The sequence below is a fragment of the Rhipicephalus microplus genome, chromosome 3, assembly GCF_043290135.1.
Source record: "Rhipicephalus microplus isolate Deutch F79 chromosome 3, USDA_Rmic, whole genome shotgun sequence".
Classification (NCBI taxonomy): Eukaryota; Metazoa; Arthropoda; class Arachnida; order Ixodida; family Ixodidae; genus Rhipicephalus; species Rhipicephalus microplus.
In genome coordinates this window covers 252,005,025-252,011,858 of record NC_134702.1, presented here as the reverse complement: position 1 = coordinate 252,011,858, position 6,834 = coordinate 252,005,025, and the positions used below count along the sequence as shown (strand labels likewise).

The window sequence follows — 6,834 nt, the reverse complement described above, 5'->3', positions numbered from 1 at the left end:
CGAGGTGATGACACTCATCTAGAAGATACATAGGAAGGTGATGCGGCTAGCTTAGAACGTGTCGGGCGCACCGTTGTGTCAGAAGCGCCGATGCTTAAACATGACCCCGAAGAGAAACTAGTTGAGCCGCCTGGAGTTTTAGTAGTTATTGCCAAAAGCAGCGTACTTCCTTGTACTATCGCCAAGGCTTTGAATGTTTCGTGCCGCCCCCCCCAAAAAAAAATGGCACCATCGAACACGTAGACGGAACGCGAAGGGTCGGAGTTGCCTCGAACGGAGGCCAGAAATACCGAGAAAGCAGGCTGGAAGTGAGAAGTTGAGGGTCTCGCAGAGGCCGAAATTGCGCGTTAAGTGCGTTGTGAGGGCCAAGAAAGTGAAAGGCCGAAGGAGCCGTCTGATCTCGCTTTTAGTGCAGACAGGACAAAGGAGCAAAGTTAGGTGGGGCATTCGCGATTGTAACGACAGAAGACCTCCCCCACGTTCGCGAAAGACTCGCCGCTGTTATGAGAGGCCCACAACGGAAAAGCAAAAGCGTCGGTATGGCTCTCTGTCAGAGTTTGGGGGCCGCAGAGCATAGGTACCTGCCAAGGATCTCTTTGGTAGCTTCGAACAGGTTGGCTCTTGTACCCCCGTCAAGATCTGGCACCTTGAAAACTGTGGTGCGAGCATCCCACCAGAGCCTGTCTAAAACGTACGCTGCGTAATGTTTTGGACAGTATTAGGATACCATGGATTGCTCTTGTATCCAATTTTGAATCCTTTAACTTTTAATGTTTGCATGTCTGCCGTTGAGGAAGGAGTCTGTCGATTTTGGAAAGCTTTATTTTCCTCCTCATCTTAACAGCAGACATTGCGAGATTTGTTGGTTTGCTTACATTTATCAAATCCTTGCGCTCGAGAAGAGGGCTTTTGTGCTGAGTTTAACTGAGAAGAAGGCTGACTAAAAGCTTCTGTTTAAACATTCTGTTTGTTTTTTGCAGTGTACTTGCAGGTATGCGCATTAGTGCAGCGTGAGTTTTGTTTTTCTGTTTGTTTTATGTTTTATGCGGCAAATGCTTTTAACAGAGAATTAGGTTGAAAGTAACAGCCTCTGTTTAAACCTTGTGTAGTTTGCAGTATACATGTTGGTATGCAGATCAGTGTAGTATAGGTTTTATTTTTCTTTGCAATATCATATGCGCGATTTGATTTTGAGTTTTACTTATGTATAGCGAGAGGTATTTTAGATTAATAATTCCTTTCCTTATTGCGTCGCCCGTAGAACTGCGTGCCTTAAACGCTGTGACTCTCTCTAGGAAATAACACAAAATGTTAGCCTGTTGATTTCCTTCGCACGTATTGGGTTGGTGTTTCTTGTGGCTTCGTTATCAAGTCAGTGGTTTTCACGAGCCATCGCCCCAATTAGAAATTTCTAGGGAGATTCACCAGAACGTTAACCTGGCATTTCTCGAAGTTGGTTGACCGTTCTTTGTTGTGCATCAGGTCTTGCGTGGTTTGCTTCTGGTGTTTGCTGGCCATGGCTCAGGTCTAGATATTGGCGCAGCCTGCATCAACGTCTACAAGGGGGTAGATCTGTGGTTTCTGCGGAGTCCTCTCGTGCTGTAGCCCATTTGAGACCTCCCGTAATGGTGGACGGGCTGTTATGATTGGCCTTCCTGACATGACGCCGCTTGGACGTGAGACGGCTGTGAGACAGCGCTACCAGAGGTGAACCACAAGCGACAACGACACGCAAGCTGTACTTGGATTATTGCGGTGCAGCCATCTCCCCTCATAGAACCCTATCAACTTAACCGACCAACTGGTGACCTGTGAAAGGCTGTTTACGGCCAAAACGGCTTAAAAGAATGGTTATATTTGTACGTCTCTGTTCGTCGGCCTGCCGTGGACAATAAGCTAGGAGACTGAGAACCATCTGCGGATGCTTTTTCCATGTTCTCTGTGGTGCCTAACACTGCTGATTCCACAAGTCAAGGTCTGCCTTGCGCCGTATGCTCATCACTGCAATGGACTACAGAGTCAATTTCCATGTAGGACTCAACATCTTGGTGCTGTGCCGTGTCGTGCGCGGTGTGCATTGTTTTCTTCCTCGCAATGGGACGAACTGGGTGTGGTTCTTCCCTCTTTTCTTTGTCGGAAAGGAGGCAGCGTTTAACGTTCTCCTTTCGGGGGCGGAGGTGAAAATGGAAATTTTCATGGGACTGTCCAGGCCTCCGTTGTTTTTCCTCCAGGAAATCTTGGGAAGGTCAATACATAAAGCGCCAGCGCCAAGACGCTCCCGGCAAGCTTTCCTAAGCTCCCAGAAGCTGCCATCATGCTTACATCGAGAACTTCTATTATGCTACCACCATCATATAACATGCTACATGTCAATAATGTAATTAGAAATACTGTTAACAGCTCCGGGCTCCTCTCCTCGACATATCACCGAGACTCTGGCTAGAAGACACCCCCAGTGTACTCTAGAACACATCCCTAGAGCTCCGCTCAGGCTGTCGCTTAAATGACCTGGGTTCGGTAATGTCGCAAGCCGACCAGCCCAGTGCGTCAGCTTTGCCACGGCTCCCACCGCCAAAACATTCTTCTCACCTGGCCACCAGCCTTCAAAAGGATCCTCCGCTGTTCGCAGGGCTTCCGGGTGAGGGCGTTGAAGGCTGGAAGACATTGTACGGCTTTGTACGGCTTTGTGGGGGGTCAGTCGCCAGGTATTTACAAGTTTGTGCGTGTATGTGTGTGTGTTTCTTTGTGTTTGTTTCTTACCACTCTGTGGAGGAGATTCACGTACATTGAACACGCAAACTCTTGTAGTAGAGCCTAAACATTCTCTTTTTCGTAGGGCATGAATTGTGTTTTGTAATCATGGAGTGAGACAGTTCATTTGAACAATTGGTGTCAGAAAGACATGGTTAAAAAGACTGTGAAGTGTTCAGCGTGCGGGGTGGGCTTGAAAATGAACCCAAGTGCTGAAGCGAATGGAGAGAAGGCTAACACCAAGTGTAGGCAATGTGAGGTCGAGGGGAAAATGAGAATTTGATGGTTGCATAGAGTGAACTGCTGATGAGAATGACCGAGCTGGAGACTGCATTGAAGACAGGACGAGAGAAAACGAGGGCTATGGGAGAAAGGCTGAAGTCCGCTGAGGAAGCACTAGCGAAGCTGAACAAAGAAGCGGCCGACGGAGAGAACAGTAGGGCACCGGCAACCAGAACGGCGGAGAAGAAAGAGCAAGCAAGTTTGCAAAAAACAGGTTCAGCCAGTTCAATGGTCGCAAGACCCAGCTTCAGCGAAGTAGTGGTGAGGCTGAAAGGGGACAAAGCAGCCGGCGTCACTGGTGTAACCCCCAGGTACAAGACTCTCTAGCTGAAAAGTCACAGCATGCGATAATCGCCAGAGACTCGAATTTAAATCGATGCGCAGAAGCAATCAAAGAGAGGGTAAGAGGTGACAAGAGGGTTGCAGTGGGTACGTTCCCAGGAAGCAAGCTGGAAGCAGCCATGAGGCAAGTGAGCGCAAAGCTCGAAACTACAGCTGATAGACAAAACCTCGTGTTAACTTCAGGCGGCTTAAACGATGCCTTAAGTGAAGATACGGTAGGACTAGCGACCACATTGGCGAAAGGGGTCAATCACATGCACGCCACTTCTCCTCAGGTAGAGGTAGTGATATGCACGATACCGGAGGTACCGGTGCGTGACGGCAACCTGCAAAGATCGGTTGTCAATGCAAACCCAGAGATATTGCGGATGAGTATAGAAAGGCTTTGAGGTGGTAGACATAAACAGAGAGGTGCGTAGGTGGGGTGGTTTTCAACGAGACAGAATTTACTTCCATGGACGGCTAGGTCAAAAGGTGGGTTGGCAACATGCAGGACGTGCAGTAGCTTTTTTAGAGGGCACGCGGGTCGTTCGGAGTGCAGGATACCTAGTAATGAGGAAAACAACCCGGGAGACTCTTTGACAGAAGGCATGGAAAGATACGACTCCAAAGTGGCACCAGTATCTAGCATAGGTAGAGTCTGCTGCAGAAATAGACCTAGCCACGAGGGCCGAGCCAATTCAGACATCGGATATATTAGCATGCAGGGTAGCAGGAACAGGCTGAAGTGGGAAGAGATAGAACAACAGCTAAAGGAGGAAAGGCGGATAGCATGCGGTTTTGCAGAAACACGTGTTATGGATATGGAACAACCTTCTAACAATTCAGACTACGCTTGAAAATATTGTAATGGAACAAAAGGCAGCAGAAGTGGGGGTGGTATTGGGGCATTCATTCATAAAAGTACAGACTGGCCAAGCAGGAGTGCAAGAAATATTTATGGCTAAAACGGAAAGTGGCAGGGCAAATGAAACTCCTTGGTTTGGTTTACTTGTGGACGGGAGCAAAGGCCAGAGTGGAAAACCAGGCAATAGTAGAGTGTATATCAAAGGACATTGAGGAATTAAAAGGAGAGTGCGAGATAATTATACTAGGAGATATGAATGTGCACATAGAAGATATAGATGGGTATACCGACCAAATAGGCAAAATGATCATGGATATGTGGGAAAGACATGATTTGATCATTTTAAACAGTACTGAGAAGTGTGAAGGGCAAACAACCTGGGAGGTAGGAACGCTGCAGTTGACGATAGATTACGCACTCATGTCATATAGGATGTATGATAGGCTCTGGGGAATGCACATAGATGAATGTCGCTCGAGAAGTCTGGGTACTGATCAAAAACGTATCAACCTAAGTTTTGGAAGAGCAGTGAAAGTGGGAAAGACAAGGTGAGCAACTACAGGAAAACTTTTATTTCAGGAAGGCAAATAAAAATAGCTCCTATACAAACTGAGAAAGTAATCAGTGAGGATAATAAAACAGTGTGTAGATACATGAATCTAATTAGACTGTTTGAGCTACAGCTTCCTAAGACACGTGACCAGTCACCCCAGAAAAGAAGACACAAACCCAAAAGTTGGTGGAATGAGGAAGTCAAGAAAGCCATGGCAAAACGTCAGGAAGCCTCTAAGGAACACAGACATGCTAAGCAGTGGGATGAAGAGACTGATTATGTTAAAAGACAATGGGAAACCTTTCTAATCTGTAGAAAAGAAGCATCCTTTCTGATTAGTGAAGGGATCGCTTTGATCGTTTTCGATTGCCTTTTTTCAGAACAACATATGGTAAGCAAACTTTATCATATCAAATACATTATTAACTCCACGAAAATAGCTATGTCCGTGAACTTTTGAAAGAACATAACGCTAAAAACAATGAGAAAAAAGTTAAGATGTAATTCCTTCCTTGTAAGGAGCCTTAATTGTAATATTTATTAAAAATATTTCATTTGTGTTGTTCGTGCTTTTGCATAATAAATAAAAATTGCTCAATTTTTTTCTTTTCTAATGTATTTCTCTTTGGTACTTAGTAATTCTGTCAGAAAGTTCTCCTTGTTGCATTATATATATATACAGTAATGCCAAGGAAAGTACAGGGGAAGTTATTAGAACCAATGGAATGTAAATAAGAAGAAAAGTGGATGAATCAATAACCAGCCGTGAGCAGGAATTGAACCTACGACCTTCGAATAACGCGTTCAATGCACTAACCACTGAACTACCACAGCGGCTTTCCCTCCGTCCACTTTTTGGGTTTATATGTGAATTTAGAAGTAGGAGTGACAGTCAGCGCCATCTATAAGCCAAGCGACGAGTGTGAAAACACTCTTTTGTGCGCATGTTTGTCGTCACGTAGCACGTGAACTTATTATGAGCGGGCAGCTGATTAATAGTCCCTCGTATACAACCTAATGACACAAAGTCTGCCAGTACGAGACCCTCGTTTAATGAAATAAGAGAAAGAAGTGTATACCTAAGGGCTCGTTTTTCCGTGTTTTACCACAATAATAATGAGATCTAACAGACAGTAATGCCAAGGAATGTACAGGGGAAGTTATTAGATTCAATGGAATGTAAATAAGAAGAAAGAAAAGTGGATAAAAGAATAACCAGCCGTGAGCAGGAATCGAACCTACGACCTTCGAATAGCGCGTTCGATGCTCTAACCACTGAGCTACCACAGCGGCCTTCCCTCCAACCACTTTTGTTGGGTTTATATGTGAATTTAGAAGTAGGAGTGACAGTCAGCGCCATCTATAAGCCAAGCGACAAGTGTGAAAACACTCCTTTATGCGCATGTTTGGCGTCACGTAGCACGTGAACTTAATAGGAGCGGGCAGCTGATTAATAGTCCCTCGTATACAACCTAATGACAGCAAGTCTGCCAGTACGAGACCCTCGTTTATTGAAATAAGGGAAAGAAGTGTATACCTAAGGGGTCGTTTTTCCGTGTTTTAACACAATAATAATGAGATCTAAAAGACACTAATGCCAAGGAATGTACAGGGGAAGTGATCAGAACCAATGGAATGTAATGAAGAAGAAAGAAAAGTGGATGAAAAAATAACCAGCCGTGAGCAGGAATCGAACCTACGACCTTCGAATAACGCGTTCGATGCTCTAACCATTGAGATACCACAGTGGCCTTCCCTCCATCCACTTTTTTGGGTTTATATGTGAATTTAGAAGTAGGAGTGACAGTCAGCGCGATCTATACGCCAAGCGATGAGTGTGAAAGCACTCTTTTATGCACATGTTTGACGTCAAGTAGAAGGTGAACTTATTATGAACGGGCAGCTGATTAATAGTCCCTCGTATACAAGCTAATGACCCCAAGTCTGCCAGTACGAGACCTTCGTTTAATGAAATAAGGGAAAGAAGTGTATACCTAAGGGCTCGTTTTTTTCATGTTTTAACACAAAATTAATGAGATCTAACAGACAGTAATGCCAA

The 6,834-nt window shown here is 45.2% G+C and overlaps 1 non-coding gene across 1 annotated transcript; it reads right to left on the bottom strand.

Annotated features, from left to right (window-relative positions):
• Nucleotides 1–5,992: 5,992 nt before the first annotated feature.
• On the bottom strand, nt 5,993–6,065 carry TRNAA-CGC (transfer RNA alanine (anticodon CGC)). Its single transcript has one exon. It is a non-coding gene; the product is annotated as a tRNA-Ala (tRNA).
• Nucleotides 6,066–6,834: the final 769 nt, after the last annotated feature.